The sequence below is a fragment of the Phalacrocorax carbo genome, chromosome Z (assembly GCF_963921805.1).
Source record: "Phalacrocorax carbo chromosome Z, bPhaCar2.1, whole genome shotgun sequence".
Lineage (NCBI taxonomy): Eukaryota > Metazoa > Chordata > Aves > Suliformes > Phalacrocoracidae > Phalacrocorax > Phalacrocorax carbo.
In genome coordinates this window covers 25,092,886-25,112,408 of record NC_087548.1, presented here as the reverse complement: position 1 = coordinate 25,112,408, position 19,523 = coordinate 25,092,886, and the positions used below count along the sequence as shown (strand labels likewise).

Here is a 19,523-nt window from a genome sequence, read left to right as displayed (position 1 = left end):
CGATGTGGACAGGCTGGAAGGGGTCCAGAGAAGGGCCACCAAGACAACCAAAGGACTGGGAAGCTGCCACAGGAGGATAGGCTGGGAAAACTGGGTTTGTTCAGCCTTGAGAAAAGGAGGCTTAGAAGGGATCTCATCACCAGGTACCAGTACTTAAGGGGTAGCTACAAAGGAGAGGGAGACTCCCTTTTTACAAGGAGTCCCATGGAGAGGACAAGGGGGAATGGACACAAGTTGCTCTTGGGGAGATTCTGGTTAGACACCAGAAGGAAATTTTTCACAGTGAGGACAGTCACCATTGGAATAATCTCCCCAGGGAAGTGGTTGACTCAGCCGTGAGTCGTCTGGACAGGGTGCTGGGCCATCTTGTCTAGGCTGCACTCTTCCTAGAAAGGTTGGACTAGATGATTCCTGAGGTCCCTTCCAACCTGTGATTCTGTAAGAATTTATTTCCATCAGAAAGGAACATAATTTTCTCAACAATATATTTTGGTATGAGACAAACTCTGCCATGCACAAAACTGGGAAGGTGGAAAAAAGGAATTGTAATCGCAAAACCAAATAACATTTTGTTGGAAGATGTTGACAAACAGCATTTATAAATTGGTGCTGTGCACTTAGCTCTGTATTTAGCCTCTAGCTTAGATGACCAGGTTTTAAGCATGTTGAATGTCTAGAGCTTCCATTACACTTTGTATACCAGGAAATTAAACTAGAACTACTTTTCTATTTGCTGTTTATGTATTACTATTATCTATACTTACTTATAAAACAAAACAAATAAAACCACACACACAAAAAAAATCCCCCCAAAACCCTGTTACCTGTTAAGAGTTTGAAAGGGAGCAACTTGTCTTTACAAAGGTTTTGTACTTTGCTTTCTGGTCGCTGACATTCTTCAGTCCTGGCAGATCAACTTAGAGGAGCATAGTCCAAATTGTATGCCCTCTCTTAAGCTTTATGAAAAGTAAGAAAACTGTGGAAAGGAGCAATTTTTCAAAAAGTTGAATTTAGAATGAGTCTCTGTAAATGCAGTGATGGAATAGTTGGAATACTTTCAGTGTAAGATGTGCCATTTCATTGTTTGTTCTTTTTTTTCTTTCCTTGTAATAGTTATACTCCATTGTCGGTGGAACCAGTAAAGATATTCCCACCACCCCCACCACCCCTCCAGTTTTATGGAAGTTAAAATCTGGGCCATAAACTATAGCTTGTTTCATTCTTTTTATGGAAAGGTTTGTCAGCTCTACAAAGGCCCAAATGAAAAGTGAAAGAAAAACTCCCCAATCTATTAATAAGGACTTCTAGATAGGATGTATAAAACCTTAGGGCAAAGCAAAGGTGAGAACCCTGATTTGTGTTACTGAATGCCAGGACAACAAACCATTTTACCAGTCAAGCATAGATCTCTCCATGGTTTTATGTTAGTTAGATCAGCCCCAGTTACTCTAAATAATACTGACTTATTTGAAGCAGAGTCATGAAACTGCATCTCTGACACACTAGCTACGTGCTCTGGATGTACAGTTTAAATGAACATTGTATTTTCTCTTATTGTTAAATAGGAAGATGCATGAAATTTTTTAATTGGATAGGCCACTTCATTCTCAGCTTCACCATCACTATTCCTAAACATTTAAACCCAAAGAAATGAGATGAAAACTGTGACCATTGTAAGAGACTAATCAGGTGGATATAAGCCCAAAGACTTGATCACAGGTGGATAGGCCCAAATTTGAGGAGTCTTTATGGCCCCAAACACAAATGCTGATTTAGAGAGAAATGAAACAGCAGTGGATACAGTGCAACCTGAAAAGCATTTGGCTTGGATAAAGACTCTTTTCTACTAAACCATTGTTTTATTCAAGAAAAATTGTGAGTAATATTGACTTTGACTTAATATGGGGAGACAGCAGAATATAAATGTCACACAGAAAAAAATCCCAAAGTTCTCAGTCTACCAACACAATGGAATTTCAGGGATATGCATAAAGATTCTGAACATCTGACAATAATTTTCTATTTCTGTCAAGTTAGTATACATTCATCTCAATGTTAGTACACATACTAAGGATGTCTATAAGACGTTTCCACGGGTCATTCCATCTTGCCTCCCCATAAATTTGTAAGAATAGCAGAAACTGGATTAAATTACAGCATTCTATGTGTCAAAATTAAATTACCTTGAGTTCATTGTTTACAAAATCAGAGACTCATGCTTCTGCTTCTATAATATTTGCATTTTAGTATTGACCTACTAAGACAAAGTTGTTGATACTTATTTATCTCCTATCCAGTATCCATCAGGCTTATAATGCACATGGCTGGTTTATAACATCTAATTTGAGATAAAGGTACTAATTCTGCAATTAAGTTTTCTCTAGAATAGACTGAAATCAGAGAACTCATAAACATGTGGATTAAATAAATGTCTGACAAGTGACACAGCCAATGTTTGTTCCAGTTAGTGGCACTTATTTTAAACAATCACAAGAGAGGGATACGATTGTTCCATACAATGTTGGATGAATCTTATATAGTCCCACTAATATTTGTTTTCATTAAGGGAAAGTGACTATTCAGACTATTTTTCTGTTCCATTCCGTTCTAGAAAATCTGCATTCAGTTCAGATTTGCTGGTTAAACATGCACACTGCTACAGATGACAGTAAGTCATGAAAGAAATGAAGCAGTGCAATCGGATGTGGACTGGCGCAGATAACAGAGCCAAAATGATTGTTGATGGCATGTTGGGTTGGCTGTACCTGCCGCTTTTTCCATCTCACTGGAACTTCCTTTTAGTACTACGCAGGAAAGGAAAGCAAAGCACCATTTTCAGTAAATTTATTGATGGCTAAGATCCCTTTCTGAATCCAAGCTGGCCAAATCATAGGAGTTCAGTGTTGAACCAGATAGTAAGCTTAGTATATAGGGGCGGGAGGAATTTAAATTTAGTAGCTGCTGTGTGCCAAGTATATAGTCATTTTTCTTCAGGGAATTGGTTGAGTCCAGCACATTGGCAATGGGTAAGGGGAAACCTATTTTGCTTCCAGCTGGCAGGTCTACGACTCTATAGCTCAGGGTTTTAAAATATTATGCTGCCTGATGTGGGATGATTGCCTGATGACCGAGTGTGAAGTTAGGAAATACAAATTACCTGCTCTGACAGAGCTGTAATATTTGTAGGGAGATTCTGATCTTGTTACTAGTATTATGAAAAAACAATTAAGTATGTTTATTTTAGTAAAATAACAGGAATAAAGATGGATAAGAAGTATATAAAAAATAAACTGTACTTTAAAAGGAGATTTCCTTTTAATTACCTTTATTATTTTCCAAAAGGGTAAAAAGTAATGTTTGTTAATCACGCAAATTACCTTCTAACTATACAGTTAATTAGTCCATGTTAAATTTGACAGTGTTTTAAAAAAATCATCTGGGTAATCTAGACTACTTTTATTCAGCCTCAGAAACAGAATTACTTGCTGCGAGGGCCTGTACGCATATCTGAAATCCGAATCTAAACCAGATAATCAGCAGCAGAAGAGCCCTTTCCCCATTCTTGGCTATAAGAACTTCTTAACTGTAAATCTATGGTGCTTATAAGTTCTCTACTATGAAACCATCTGAATGTTTCAGAGAGTGCTTATTCAAAAACAAAGGTAAGAAAAGCTAGGAATCTGAGTTTAAACAAAATACTCTAGCCATAAGACAAGATCAGTTTGGGTTTTTTAATAGCAAAGCATTATTTCATGGAAATTATAAAGAATTAATTTAAATAGTAGCCCTGCCCACATTTTACATTTATACATACATATTGTTTTAGGAAACAAATCTATATTTAAATCTATATAAACAGACCTGAATAAAATAGTTCCAACTTTTTAATATGCATTGAAGTCACTAAGCCGGTGTGACCTTGCCAATTCATATGCAGTAAACTGTTTCTCATTTGTGAAAAGTTCTTTAATAAGCTAAGAGGTAATGACCACTGGATTGCACACACTTACCATTAATTTTGCACATACTTACTATTAATATTCTTAATGAATCTCAAAGTTCAGGGGAGAATTCACCTTCTACCTAAACAGGATCAGAGAGGGAGACAGAATGGTGATAGCACTGACATATTGTTGATCCCCCTGCTGATGGTAGTTCGCTGTCGATGGACAAAGCACAGCATTCATTATTGTTGATCACAGTGCCATTAGCTCACCTGACGGATAGCACTGTAAGATTCAGTAAGTATATATTACACACTTAAGTGCTTCATCAGCGAGAAAACACAAAAAGTAGAGATGGTAATCTTTTTTTACAGTTTTTTCATAGAGTCATACAAGACTCATTCCTTTCCCCCACATAAAATACAAGCATGAAACAACCAGAATAACTTCCAAGATGCTTAAAGGCATAAATGTCAGCAAGGGGCAGAAGGCACTTTGGTAGCAATGTGTCCACCCAGGCACATTTACTAGGACATATGCCATGTTTAATAACACAAATTTTTTTTTCTTGAGAAAAACAGTCATAATATCTAATTATACTTCATAGAAAGTGTGGGCATTTTGTCACCCAAAGTTCTGTTCTCAAGGTGAAAAAACTATTTTCTGCACATAGTATTTTGTTAAGCTTCCCAAATTATTGAACTAAAACTAAAAGAAAAAAGCACCTAGTCTCTGTCCTTCTTAGTTAGAGAGCAGTGATGAAACACACAAGCACAAAACCTTATCTTCGAAACTACTGTTGGACTTCAGAAGAATTATAGTAATATATTTTACACTCCGTCTTTGGTAGGAAACCATGTAGCTGGTAAGAGATTTGTGCGTAGTTTTACTGTAGAGTAGTACACAAGGAATGCTGGGCTGCCCTGACTATTCTGAAAGTTTTGCATCAGGCATTTCAAGCTTCTGAATTTCTTTTTTCCATGGAGTCTCAGAAAAAAACTTTGCAAAGATAGTGCACAAAGTGAATTCCCTGGTATTCTTTTGCAGTTAATTTGTTTCATCCCCCAAAAGAAAGACCCCAATAGAAGAGTATTCATTCATGTGCAAAGCCGAGAATCTGGGGCAGAACAAGAGCAAAGGTTACCCCTGCACCCACCCCCAAGCCTATTCAGAGAGAATCCCAATTCTTTTTCTCACCTCTGAAAGTCAGACATTTTATCTGGGGACAGAGAAAGACTGGCCCAGGGACAGCTATTTGAAAATGAAAAATAAAACCCCTCTGTGGCTAGACTTTAAATAGAAATGACAGGCCATACCCACAGGTGATGCATAAAATTAACCATGTTTTAGAAGACTAGGGGAATAAGCAGTCTTGCAGTGGTGGAAGTAGCTGTAAAATACCTCGTTTTAATAATTACCAAAATGCATTTTGGCCTGATTTAAAATTTGTACCAGCTCAACTGAAGGTGTGAAGTTGTACAAATTTAAACTATTTATTTATGCAGATCCTAGAATTATGAAGTAATTAATGCTTACTTACACCTAGGTCCCTTGTGGTACCATTTGATCTCTTAGCAAACACCAACCATATCTGGTAAAATGCAAAACTAAACTTTCAACTTCTGCACTACTGAGGATGAGCATTAACCAACTGGCTTTTGAAACAGGAAAACCTTTAAGTCCTTCTTTTAAAGACAGCAGAAAAAATTCACCGTAGATACACACTTGCAGGTGGGATAACTCCATCTGTGTTTGTGCTCCTTATGTGTGTACCTGATTGCTCTTGCAAATACACTGTTAAATTAAGATGGCTGTAGGAACTTAGTGTTGGCCAAACTTTATATAGACTGGCAGTACTGGAAGAGTTGTGTTACGTTTATAATTAAATCTATGCAGAAAACTGTTCATGCAATAATTTATATAGGACCCTACTCTATTTATTGACAATTAATCTGCGGATTAAATTGTGTAGACTTACAGATGGCTGCAATTGTAGATGCAATGAGCTAAAAACACGTGCCCAGTATTTTCTGCAAGCCTGTAGATTTCTTTAGCTCTTATTCTATTTGCTTTGAGTACTTTTATTTTTGGCTGACAAATCTCCTGATATACTCTTAATTACAAAGTTTACAGAAATAATACATAGAAATTATTACCACTAATGGAGTTTCAGGCATGGTGGGAATACAGAAAGTGGGGGTTTTTTTGGTGGTGGTTTTTGTTGTTAGTGTTGTGTTTCTGTTTTTTTTTTTTTAAGAAAAATAAAAACTGAAGTTAGGAGAAGTTACTCTTTCAGGAGGTCAGAAGGTTATAAGGTTGCTGCTAGAAACGGCTTGAATCATATCAGTTTCCAGCAATGAACACATGGAGGATGAGGCCTCTTTTGATCTTGGCTCATCATGAAAGTACAAGCACAGGAACAAGTTGCTTCTCCCTCCTCCTTTGCCTCAAACATCTGTGAATAGCCACACACCATCATCTTCATATCCCTGGATGTTTTTATGGTTATTTCATGTTAGAATGCAAAACTGATACTATATACTGTACAAGTCAGTTGAACCATAATATTAAGCATCCCGAAACCTTTTGAGAAAAATTGCATCTTATCCTTTTCCAGTATAACTTGCCTATTGATGCAAATAATCACTTAATAGCTATAGCAGGAACAGAAGTATGCTAAACCCAGTTCATATTTCAGTTCACAGATCATGCCCAGAATATAGGCACAGCAAAACGTGAAAAAAACATTTTTGATGCTGGAAAACTTACCTTGTGACCTTTGATCTTTTATTGAAAGCCCTTTATTTTAGTTTTATCTTTTGACTATAACAGTACCCTTTCAACAAATAATAAACAAAAATATATGCATGACAATGTACTTCAATAATATTTATTGGAATAACAGAAGAGTCATAGGACTAAGTCCTATGAAAGGGTTATATAAATTTCAGCCATCGTGGTATTTGCTTTTGCTCCTAGGCTTTGTGCAAGTGGCAGAGAGCTTTGAGAGGTTCATTTGACAAATAGCTGTGGTCGTTACTAGGGTAGTAGTAACTGTTCTTCTCTGGGACTTCTTTTTATTACTGTTCTTTCATGGGAGATCACTGCTTTCCCAGCAGAGCAGCTAAATGCAATATATGGAAGCTCCTGAGCTGCCTCAGCGTGAACCCCAACAGCGTAGTGTACTCCTGTGGATGCCTGTGAATGCCAATGGATTACAGTGGAAATTAGTGGGAAGTGGGAAATGCTATTAAGTTAAGCCACTTACAGTTTGTACTGAAGAAGCTGAAGACTGCTCTTAATACAAAAACAGCTGCTGTGTCACACCAAAAGATTCATCTAGCCCTGGATTTTGTCTCTAAGAGTAGCTACAAGGGGATAACTAGTAATAACTGGACAAAGAACAGGACAAGCATATATGGCCATTCCTCTTTCTACTCTCCAGTCTCCAGTGTCTAACCAGTTCCACGTTAGGGACATAAACAAGGGTCAGAGCCTCGGCCCAGCTCTCCAGCCTGTCCAGATCTCGCTGGATGGCAGCACAACCTTCCGGTGTATCAGCCACTCCTCCCAGTATTGCATCAAGTGAACTTGCTGAGGGTATGGTCTGTCCTTCGTCCAGGTCATTGATGAATATATTAAATAGAACCAGACTCAGCACAGACCCCTGGAGAACACTGCTAGTTACAGGCCTCCAACCAGGCTCTGCCCTGTTGTAGCTTGTCTGTGAGGATGTTATGGGAGACAGTGTCAAACGCCTTGCTAAAATCAAGGTAAACAACACCCACTGCTCTCCCTTTATCTACCCAGCCAGTCATGCCATCACAGAAGGCTGTCAGGTTGGCCAGGCATGACTTCCCCTTGGTGAAGCCATGTTGACTACTTCTGATAACCTTCTCTTCCTCTACATGCCTGGAAATGACCTCCAGGGTGAGCTGTTCCATCACCTTTTCAGGGATGGAGGTGAGGCTGACTGGCCTATAGGTTCCCAGGTCATCTTTCTTGCCCTTTTTAGAAGATTGGAGTGACTCTGGTGACAAGGACCCTTCAGTCCTTGGGCACCTCTCCTGTCCTCCATGGCCTTTCAAAGATAATGGAGAGTGGCTCAGCAAGAAGATCCTCCAGCTCCCTCAGCACTCATGGGTGCATCTCATCAGGGCCCGTGGATTTGCGAGGATCCAGTTTGCTTAGGAGATCTCTGACCCAGTCCTCCACAACGAAGGGGAAGTCTTCCTTCCTCCAGATTGTCTCTCTCACCTCTGGGGGCTGGGGCGCCTGAGGGCCTGCTGTAGCAGTAAAGACCAAGGCAAAGAAGGCATTCAGTAACTCCGCCTTCTCTGCATCCTACCTCGCCAGAGCACCCACCTCATTCAGCAGTGGGCCCACAGTTTTCCCAGTCTTTCTTTTACTGCTGATGTATTTGAAGAAGCCCTTCCTGTTTTTCTTGACAGTCCTTGCCAGACTGAATTCTACGTGGACCTTGGCCTTCCTTGTTGCATCTCTGTATACCCTGACAACATTCTTATATTCCTCCCTAGTGGCCAGTCCCTTTTTCCACATCCTGTAAACCTCCTTCTTCCATTTGATTTCTCTAGAAGGTCTTTGCTCATCCATACAGCTCTTCTGGCTCCTTTGTTTGACTTCTTCTGCTTAGGGATCTTGAGCTTGGGATCTTGAGCTTGGAGGAAGTGGTGCTTGAATACTGGCCAGCTGTCTTGGACCCACCTACCTTCTAGAGCCCTAACCCATGGGACTCCTCCAAGCAGGTCTTTGAAGAGGCCTAAGTTGGCTCTCTTGAAGTCCAAGGTTGTAATCCTACTTGTTGCCCTGCTTCTAGCATGAAGGATCCTGAACTCCACCATCTCATGGTCATTGGAGCCAAGGCTAGCCCCAACCCTCACATCCTCAACCAGACCTTTGTTTGTTAGTGTAAGGTCCAGCAGCACATCTTGCCTCGTTGGCTTCTCCACCACCTGCATCAAAAAGTTATCCTCAATTCTCAAAAAGTTATTATCTATTTTTACAGAATCATATAAGAAAATGAACAATGAAGTTACTTGTGAGATAAGGGGAAAGAAATGTATTTACTAACCACATTCACAAAGCACCCTACTGCATTCACAGTAAGTTGTTGCATTTTGGAGGGATACCCAAAAGTTACAAGGGGAGAGGTGAGCATTGTAATTTTTTTTTTTCAATTCTTCAAACCTTTGGCTTAACAGTTTTTATTAAAGATAGTTTCATTTATAAACTGTTGCAAGACACTCTGGTAGAAAGAATGCCAGAAAACCATCTAAATTAGACAAAGTTGTAATCCATGTCCAAAGCAGTATGCACCGTATGCTCTAGAGTCTTTAATAAATCTTTTCCAGCTATACAGTCCAGGAATATAGAAAGGAAAGTCCAATTCTTTCCATTCAAAATAAACCTGTGCTCATTTCATAATCCAATTTTACAATCTCTGACATTAGTCTGTGTTCATGCTTGTATATAAAGCATACCAAGAAAAGGGGAATCACCACATAATTCAGCAGATGCTAAATGAGCTGTCTGTGATGCTCATCAGTATAACTCCTGTAATTCTTCAATTCAGAAACCAAACAAGTCACTCGGGCACCTGATACTGAGGTGCCTAATTCTGTGCTGGGAGTGTCATTCCTAGAGCTGAGTGCCAGGCTGCAAAACGCTGCAGTGCTCTGCAATCTAACAGCCAAGTATTCTCGTGAGTTAATTCCAGATTTTTCATTCTAAAATAAAAATAACTGAATTCTTATGTATTTGCTAAGATTTTCTGCATAGCTTTTATATGTTTCTGTGTACGCTAATCTTTGAGGAATACCAGTTACCAATTTTTTCCATACAGATTTTCCATACACCTTTTCCACACATTGTACAATTTGTTTTAGCTTTGTTCTCCGCAAGTCTTGCTGACTGTTCAGATCTTATGAACAACTTTCTCTGGAAATAGGCAAATAACAAAACAAGAATACACAGAACAACTATAATTCATATAGCTGGGAAATGCTCCCTTCAAACAATCCATTTTGCCTACTGAGTAATCTTCTTTCTGGTATCTATCCCTTGACTCAGAAAGCTGGAAATAGATAAAGCAGGAAAAAATACTCTGAAATAAAACAACTCCCGCATCTGAGTTACCTTTTCTGCTTACTACTATTCCTGTTCTTGTATGGAACTGTATTGTTTTTTTTCTTTCCTTTCTACTTTAATCTTAATGAGGATAGGATTGGTTCCACCATATTTGCCTGCAAAACCTGAGGCCAACATCCATTCTGCTCTAGGGATTCCCTAATCACCTTGAGTAGTCTAATATTCCTCACCTCAGATTTACTAGAGAGATATTAAATCTTACCCCTCCCACTGTCCACCCTTCCCATGTTTTGAGCAAGCTCTGAGCATTACTCTCACCACATTCATATACTCTTAATCTCTCTGCCCTGCCTCATCTTTGTTCCACCAGGGAGGAAACTGGCCAGGACATGCTGCAGGATGCCAAGCTTACACGAAGTTTTCTAGTTTTATTTCCAAATTTTATACTAAAATCAAGTTGGCCAGGTTCGCAGGGTCTTGCAGAAACAAGGAGGCTTGGGTGAGGGTAAGTCCTGCATCAGCATAACACACACAGCTGCTTGCAGGGGACATCCTGGAAAAGGATGGCCTACCACCCTGCCTTTGCTCAGGCTCTTTGTATTTAAATGAAGACATTCTTGGCAATATCCGCATTGCTGGGCAAAAGTATCCTCAAAGCCATACTTGAAGCCAAATTGCATCGCTGTGAATTTTGTTATAGAGGGCCATCAAGACAGCTCAACTCAAAAGGGGTGCACTTTCCAGTTGGAAGTACACTTTGATATGCATTCTGTCTCTGAAATACAATGTGCCAGGCACAATAGCTTCTACTTCTGACTGCAAGTGGTTGGTATTAGGCTGAACACATGGCCCAGAGTAATTTCTAGAGATGTTTTTAGATCTCTTCCTGCAAGGGGAGATGAGATTTGTAAGCAATCTGAATTCAGGCTATTTACAAGGAAATGCCAGTGAAAGATACTGGATCTCAATAGTACCAAGTACCCCTGGAATCTTTTAGTTCAGGGGACTAAAAATGAAGTCCTTGTGCACATCAAGAGCTTTTCTCCCTATAAACACAGATAAAGCACAGAACCTAGAGCACATATACATGCAAGGTTATAATGTTTGGGGGTTTTTTTGCAACTATATGGTCAACTGAAGTATTTTAGCAAATGTGTTTATGTATTTATAATTTTATATTTAATTTTTTTAAAAAAAGTTGTTATTCATTCTCCAAACACTACTGGGATATTTCTAAATATGATAGGTTATTATCCTCAGGTCTTCATTGACCAGGTGAAAATATTTCCTGGAAGAAAACCCCATACTTTCAAGCATGTCCATCCAAATGTACAGGTAGCAAGAATCTCATCTTACAGAAATGCACTGCTCACCAAAAACTTCTTTCCCTTCTGCATTTATTTCAGTTAAAAGCAAGATTCCTGGAATCAACCTCAAATACCTCCAAATATGTCTAGCAATGTTAAACTGAAGTTCAATATAAATATTTATTTAAACAAAAGAAGTGTGCTTGCCAATCTTACCAGTTGTTGACTGACATACTAAAGGATTCAAAGGCCTAAAGTGAAGTCAGGCACGCTTTAGGTAACTACTTCCATGGTTAAGACATGGAGTAATATGCTCTGTGCTCAATAAATGCTTCTGAGACACAGTTTATATATATTATCAGAATTCATAATAGAATTCCTATCCCTGCTACAAAGACTTCTACTTGCAGCAAAGAAAAAATTTATGCTAAGAATCTGCACACCACTTTCTGTGCAAGTTTCTTTTCTTAAAAGTTGCAGACCATAAAAACGTGTATGTAGATGTTATTTGGGCTGATGAAACAAAAATAAAATCAAATAAACTCGGTATTTTTACCTGAACAAGGTTCACACTGAAAAACAATTTTATATAATAAAGCAAAACAGGTAAGTCAAACTGTATTGGGAATTCTGTCAGAAATTCTAATCACAGATGGTCAGGAATTTTTTTAACTGGAGCCAAAGCTTTTCCTGGTAATATACCAGTTTTGACAAAATTGCTATTGGAAACATTTTCTCAGCTCCAGCAGCAGGTGTAACTCCAGTCTGGGGCAGGGAATAAATAACTTCTTGGTCTGAGCAAGCAGCTGGGTTTTGCCCAGCCCAAGAATCTTTGCTTTGCTCGATTTAGAGAAGGGAGTTGAACCCATGTGAGGGCCCTAACTAGACAGTGATAAGCTGCCTTTCTTTTTATCTTGATGAGCATTCATTCAGTTACAGTCAGTGGAGCAGCTCCAGCCAGGGGGAGGCCGGTCCTCCACACCAGAAGAGTCCCCAGCCTAGCCGCCAGACAGCAACCTGAGCGCTCCCGAGACTGATTCAGGCAGGGTCTGGTTTGAAGGCAGGTCTCCCAAATCCCATGAGGATGCCACAAGCATGAGGCAGCTGGCTGTGATATGTGTGTGTCTGTTCAAAAGGTTATTTCTGTTCCTGATGCAGAATGGGGAAAAAAACCCTCTCTCTTTGCAATCTGTCCTTTCAAAAGGATGGGCTCTCATGGCTCTCTGTATATAACACCAAACCTGCAGAAAACGTCGAGCAGAACCTGTCACAATGCCTGGCCGTGGAGACAGATGATGCAGCTAAGGTGCACCTGGATGTATCTGCCGCAGAGCTTGCTTGGCGAGTGTGGTCTTTCCATGTTATCATCTTAGGCCTTCATTATCTGCAGAAGCAGGAATTTGGGAATATTAACAAAAACCACTCGACATGAAAGATACCTGTTTTAACTAAGCAGACATACGCAGGCATAGCCGCCGAGGCGGCGAGTGTCCCCGCCCATACGCGATGAGGAAGAGGAAGGGAGGGAGGAAGGGAGGCACTGGCCGCCTCTCCGAGGGCCGCTCCCGCCCCGCTCGCCGACGCAGGATGGCGCCCGCGGTATAAGCAATTAACGCGTGGGAGCAGGTAGACAACCTACTTCCAGAAGACAGCCTTTCTCCTCCCAGTGCCTGTGTTCCTACGGAGGGCTGGTTTTACAGCTCCGGTTTCCGATGCGCCGGTAACGCTCCGCTGCTCCCCGGGCCACCGCAACGTGCGTTTGCCTGACGAGTGGGAAAGGATCTCACAAATCAGTGTTTATTGTGTTAGCGCGAAGTTGCAGTATGGATGATGACAAACGCGACTACCTTTTTAGGGGGCTAGAGCTACTGTTGGAAGAAATTCCGCATAGCTACGCGCCGAGCCGCGTTCCGCTGCAGCAGCGCTTCGCACGCGCCCCCGCTCAGCGGGGCGCGCGGCAGCCGCCGGTCTCACTTCCCCGCCCCAGGGGCCGGCAGCCAGCCCGGGGCCGCGGCGGGGGCTGCCGCGCTCGGCCGTCAATCCGCGGGCCGGTCCTGGCCGTTCCGCCCGCGGGGAAGCCCCGGGGCAGCTGCGCGCTCGGACGCTTCCCTGCGAATCATCCCACAGGCCGGCCAGCTCTTACGGGTTCACCGGGAGAATTGTATCTACTACCTCCGGCTCGGGAGGAAAACGCGCACACGCACCGCTCGGGAAATACTGTTAGCAGAAGCCCGAAACCTCAGAACCTAGGTTCAGGAAGGAAATAATTTTTTTTCTTTCTTTCTTTCTTCTTTTTTTGGCTATCGGAGATTAACTGGCGATGAAGAGAGCAAGTCCTCCCCCCGCCCCGCCACCGCCAGCCAGAGGGAGCACAAGCGATCCCGCAGACCTCTCGCTTCCCTCTGCTGTGCCCGCCCTCCTCCCGCTTCCAGACCCCCGCCGCAAATGAAAGTGAAAGCCCTGCGGCGGGGGCAGGGCGGGACCCCCGGTCGGGACCCCGGTCAGGCCCGGGCCCGGGCCCCGGCCCCGGCCGGCCGCAGTCGCCGCGCCGGCTGTAGGCGCCGCCTCCCTTCAACTGGAAACGCTGTTCCTTTGGGGTTTTCTTTCATGAGGGCCCGGTCCGGGCGGGGGGTGGGGTGAGGTGGGGGGCGGCGGCCCCGGCCCGCCGCTCCCCCGCGCTGCTCACCGTTACCCCGACTGTACCCCTGCCCCCCCGCCGCCACGTGATGCGGCGCGCACGCGCGGGCGGCCCGCCGCGGCGGGGCACATCTGCAGGCTGACGTCAGCGTGGCCCGCGCCGTCCCCCGGGCGAGGCTGCCAAGGCCGCCTGCCGCCGCCGCGCTCGGCTTGGCCGGGGGCCGGCAGCCGGAGGAGGTCTGGGGCTACTTCAACCAAACCTTCCCGAGCCCTTCCTGCTCTGCCTGCCTTCCCTCTTCCCCCGCCCTCCCCCGCTCCCCCTCTCGCTTCCCCCCTCTCCCCCCCCGACTCAGATGATATTCACATGGTATTTTGCACAGAGGAGGCTGCTCAAGAGGAGGGCACCCACCCCCACCCCAATATAAGCCTGTTTTTCCTTCCTTCCTTCCCCCCCCCCCCTTTTTTTTTTTCCTGTTGGAAAGACAAAATGTGCGGGGTGATAGGTTGGGTGAATTGATGGCATCCTTCCTTCTGCCAAGCCAGCCCGTTTTCTAAAAAAAAAAAAAACAAACCAAAAACAAAACCTCCAAAAAATCCCAATCCCCCCCAAAAAACTCTTTTAGGAAGGCTAGAGAATTTTATTCTGTTGGAGAATATAACCCTGATGGTTGCTTGCACAGAGGGGAAAAGCAGAGAGGAATACGGGAATCGTCCTGTGCAATCTCTATTGTTTGAAACGTACTTTATATCAGAAATTGAAGATGAAAACGGTAAGGAAGATTTCACGCTATTCAATGAAACTTTTTGCTTTTCTTGTGTCCCGAATAATGGTGCGTGCAGGGCTTTGGGGAGCGGGGGAGGTTTATGTTGCATTAGGCGAGGTGGATTTGGAGTAATTTCAGAGAGAAACCTTTGAGGATGGGGGAAGGGGGTGCGAGGATTTTCAGCCGAGAAGAGTAGTGATGTACAAAGTACGGTCTGGAGCAGTGTAGTTTTTTAAGGTTTTTCATACTTTTGATACTAAGTCGTTGTTAGAGGGAAGGAAAAAGAGGGAGGAAAAAAAAAAAATCCAAGAGCAGATGAAAACCAAAGCAGCCCCCCAACGCCACCGACAGCCCAGAGCAATTCCGGATGGCTCTCGGTGTGGGAAGCCCAGCCTTCGGTCGCGCCGTGCCCGGCGCTGTCCGGGGCCGCGGTCGGACAAGTGCAGACTTTGTGCCGGGCTTCGGAGGGTCGGCGCGGCCCCGGCACCGAAGCCGTCCCGCTGCCGGCGGGGACCTCGGGCTCGCTCTCGCCGGGCTCGTCAGGAAGATGGAAGCGTGTGGTTTTGATTTACTCGGAGCCGCTTGGGATTCGCCAGACTGTTAACCCGGCGGAGCCTTGTGGATCGGTGTGTGCCCGTCCCCGCAGCGGCCCGGGGTTCAAAGGGACTTTGTTTGGTGGGAGGAGGAGGAGGTAAGTGGGCTCTCGCTCCCTGGCGATGTGTGTGCGGATTTAGGCTTCGCTATTTTCTTTCATTGTTGTACACGAGAGAAAAAGGGGAGAGGAGGGGGTGGGGGGGGGGGGAGAGGGAGAGAGTCAGACTCTTGTTTTTATTTGGGCTGCCGGTGCAACGCGTTTGGGCCAAACGCCAAGTGTCTGGGTCACACGCGTTTTATCCAAATAGATTCAGCGCTGCTGTCTGGAAATGGGCTGCTGAAAGTTAACTTTAGGATCAACTCCACCACAGCAACCAGACTCTTCCCTGCAGTCTCTCCAGGGAGGAGGGCTTTTTTTTTTTTTTTTTTTTTTCCTTCTTTTTCCTTCGGAATTTTCTTTGAGGGATGTACGTCTGGTGACCTCTAACTTGTTCAAGACTAGTTTTTTTAAAACTTTTTGTGCGTGCAGACGCATGTATTTAATGTGCATGTGTATACGTGCTGGGTTGTATGTGTAGCCATATATTTTTCTGGTCTGTTGACTTTTTCGGGGGGTGTGGTTGTTTGCTTTTTTGCATCCCCCCCCCCCCCCCCCGAAGTGCAATGACAGTTGACCCCCGGACAGGGCCGGCCGGTGGAGGAGGGGGGTCTCCGGCTGTGCATACCGCGGCAGCCCTGTCCCCCCCCGTACACCGGGGCACGCACAGCAGCAGTTCTTTTCCTCACGCCTGGGTTTCTGGTTAGTTACCGGGGAGGAAAGACTCCGTCCTTTCCCTTTGTACGCGACCCCCTCCCCGCCGCCCCCCGCCCCTTTTCACCGAGCCCCTCCCGGCGCGGTCCGCGCCTCGCCGTTCTCGCCTGGGGAGCTCCCAGGGGCACGGCTAATCCCCGGCTTTTGAAGCCCTGCAACGCTTTTCACGGCCGGCCCCGATACCTGTAATTGAATTTGCGTGATTGATGCCCGCCCCGGCCCCTCCCTCCCGCCCTCCCTCCCCATTTCCTTAGCAACCACTCGTACTGCCGGGGCGGGCGCGCGGCCGCCCCCAGCCGCGCCTCACCGCCCGCCCGGGCTGGGGAGAGCGGAAAGGCGGCGGGCACCTCACGGCGGCGGGGCCGATCGGGGCCCCCATCCCCTCCACAGGCGGCTCGGGGGTCCGAATCGCCGCCGGCGGTGGTGGTGAAACACCTCCCCCCCCGCATTTCCTTCCCCCTTCCCGCCGTGAGCGGCGCGGCCGTTTCCCGCCTGCCGCGGCGCTGGGTCGCTCCCCTCGACCCCTCCGTTCCGCCCCGAGGCGTAACTCCCCGTCGGTCTGTGTGATAAGGCGCTGCGGTGTCGCGTTGTTTCGGCACCTCGGCTGCTGTCGGGAGACCTCGCCGCCGCCGCCAAGCGCGGCGGAGCCTGGCGGCTGAGTGGTGGACACCCCCGGTGTGGGACCCCCCGGAGCGGTGCGGGACGTGGCAGTCCCCAGGGGAGGCGGCACGGGTGGCGGCGCGCTTGGCGTACCGGTCTCTTGGCGGGTTGCCTATCCTAAAACTTCACTCGCCATAAGTTTAAGGAGCGCCTTAGTTGCCCAAGGCGCGTTTGCTTAGATGGAGGCTCCCAAGGTGGCTGGTCTGAGCAGTTCGGCTTGTCACCTCCCCATAATCCACCTTCTGCCCCGCAGTTTTCCAGTTTATGTTTCTGGCCTTTTATTCCTCATGGAGTTTCAGTGGCTGCCAAGCTCACGGCATCAGTGGCAGGACTGCCACTCTCGGCATCAGTTCCTCCACAGAAATGGCAGTGCTGTGCCACTGCTTTGTTGTCGGCATTGCAAGTTTTGAAAAACATCTTTTTCTTCGCTGTTTCGCAAAGCTTTTATAATTAGGCAGGATCTGTGGTTTTAGGTAGCGGTTCAGGACATGGAGCCACACCTGTCCTTACCAGTGGATGAATGTGTACTTCAGCCACAAGACAGAGGAAACACTTACTGTAAGCTTAGTGTTGATCAAATGCATCATCTTGACAACAGTCAGAGTTGAATGCTGAATATGCTACCAAGGAAGATGGAAAGAATAAAGGCTATAGGCAGTGGACACTTCAAGGTTCCTACCAGACTTTGTCCTGGAAAGTACTATATCTGGAGTTACCCAAGCACTTTATCCTTTAAGTCCATTACTGTCCCTTAAATCAGACCATTAATATAGCTATGTGTGGTCTGCTTGTATCAGTGCTCAAGCTGGCTATAATATTTTTTGAAAGGAGGTTAAAAATCCTGCTGAAACTTAGCAAGCTTAACATGAAAGGAGGTTTTTCTTGTGTAATGCTTGGAATGGGGGAGACCATTTTGCACAGGCCCCTGCAAAGACGCTAAACATGGGTGACCACTGGACACGGTTGTCCAGTGCCCATCGTGTAGGATTTTGGGGTCATAAATAATGGGCACTATAGTTTATGTCCAGTATTCTGAGTTACCTAGCTCCTTCAGTACTACAGTTTCAGGAGATCTTAATCTTAGGATAACTTACTGTCAGTCTAACAGGCTGAACATGAACTCCTCATTGTGACTTTTTGGCAAAGTAAAAGCTGTGAGGCAATGTTACCTCTATATATGGCAGTAACGAACCATTACTGGACTACAGTGTCCAGTTCTGGTGTCTGTGCAGGAAAAGGGATGCTGACGAACTGGAAAGGGTTCAGAAAAACACTGCAGGAGTATTTAGACATCTGGAAACTGGACTGTAGAGTGAGGTAAACCAAATAGGTTGAGCTGCTTATCAGGAAGTGTCAAGAGGTTCTTGTATCAGATTATAATTATCCATGCAAGGAGGAGAAAGCAGCTTGTTGGCAGACAGGGGTAAAGCAAGATTCAGTGACAGGAATTTGAAACTACGTTCTCAGATTTGAAATAAGGTACATTATTTAGTGTCCTGTTGAGTATGGGGGTGATTATGTGTCTTCAAAACTTGTAAAAGTCTAGAAGCTGTATACTAGCTAGGAAGTAAAGTTTTTAACATATAAGGCCAGACCAGAGACTTTACTAATATGCTTTGAGGCCTTGTGGCATGTGAATGGCATCACTAAATCCTTCTTCCCCCAACAAAAAAAAATACTACTAAGCCCAAGCTATGCTTGCAAAGTATATTTTATTCCCTGTAAAAACCTCATTAAATCCTGTGTACGGTCTTGAAAGATATTTTAAAAATAGGTATTGGAATGATCAGGTTAACCTAATTTAGACAGTAATAGTTAGATGCATTTCAAAATGGCTAAGACATTTCCTAGTATTCACTGTGATGTTAGTAAATAGGCTTTGCATGATGTTGATTTTTCTGGAGATGATATGCTACAACTCTTTAACCTTTACAAATAATCTGCTGGCTGCAGGGGTATTACCTGTCTAAGTGGATGTTATAAATAATTCCCAGATTTTTAGAAAGGCAAGTCTATCAGGTGCATGTGTAAGTGACTCTGTATACTTTTGGAAATTTATTTTTAAACAGTCTTCCCTCCTCCTTAGGTGTTCCGTTTCTCCATTGTCTGCCTCAGCAGAGTTTGCCCTATGCGCAGGTGTGCTGCGAGTGATTAAGAGGACTGATTAGTACCAGCTGACACAACACATGGTTTGGTATCCCATGATACTGGACTGTTAATTGACTGCATAGATCTTGCATTTAATCCCTGGCTGCAGCTGGAGCTGCTTTTTAGTATTACTGCAATAGTGTTTTAAATGCCCCCCAAAACCCCAAAAACAAACCCCACCAAAACACCAAAAGATAAGTAACATGTTATTTGCTCAATCCGGTCACCTGCAAAAAGAAAATAAAAATATATTCTTCTACATCAAATTATAGGTAAGGTTTTTGACAAAACGTTTTTGACAAAACGTTTTTGACAACAAATATTTGAAAGATTAGAAGGCGTATGATGGATAGCTTCAGATACTGAAATTTGTTCTTTGGTATTAGACTGTGCAGCATTCCCATTTAAGTGAATGAGAATTCTGCCTGCATAAGCAGAACCAAGGCCCAAGTAATAACAAAATAGATGCTGCAGAAAGATCAGATAACTATACTCTGGATTCTTTCCCAGGTTCTTCCTTTGTCTACCAGGGTATTGGGTCTAGTTATTT

General features: G+C 44.3%; 1 protein-coding gene and 1 long non-coding RNA gene across 4 annotated transcripts in view; one reads left to right on the top strand and one right to left on the bottom strand.

The window, feature by feature from the left end:
• Nucleotides 1-8,936: 8,936 nt before the first annotated feature.
• Nucleotides 8,937-14,039, bottom strand: LOC135310519 (uncharacterized). 2 transcript variants are annotated; one of them, XR_010370600.1, is made up of 3 exons: nucleotides 13,207-14,039; nucleotides 12,999-13,122; nucleotides 8,937-12,743 (listed from the first exon to the last, which is right to left on the bottom strand). It is a non-coding gene; the product is annotated as an uncharacterized LOC135310519 (long non-coding RNA). The 2 variants fall into 2 exon arrangements; XR_010370599.1 differs by having other exon boundaries at nucleotides 12,999-14,039.
• A 118-nt stretch (nucleotides 14,040-14,157) lies between these two features.
• Nucleotides 14,158-19,523, top strand: part of ADAMTS6 (ADAM metallopeptidase with thrombospondin type 1 motif 6) — a 163,893-nt gene continuing 158,527 nt past the window's right edge. Inside the window, exon 1 of one of the 2 annotated variants that reach the window (XM_064438399.1) lies at nucleotides 14,158-14,766. The gene's annotated coding sequence lies outside the window, so the exon portion shown is untranslated. The other variant, XM_064438400.1, reaches the window with a different exon arrangement.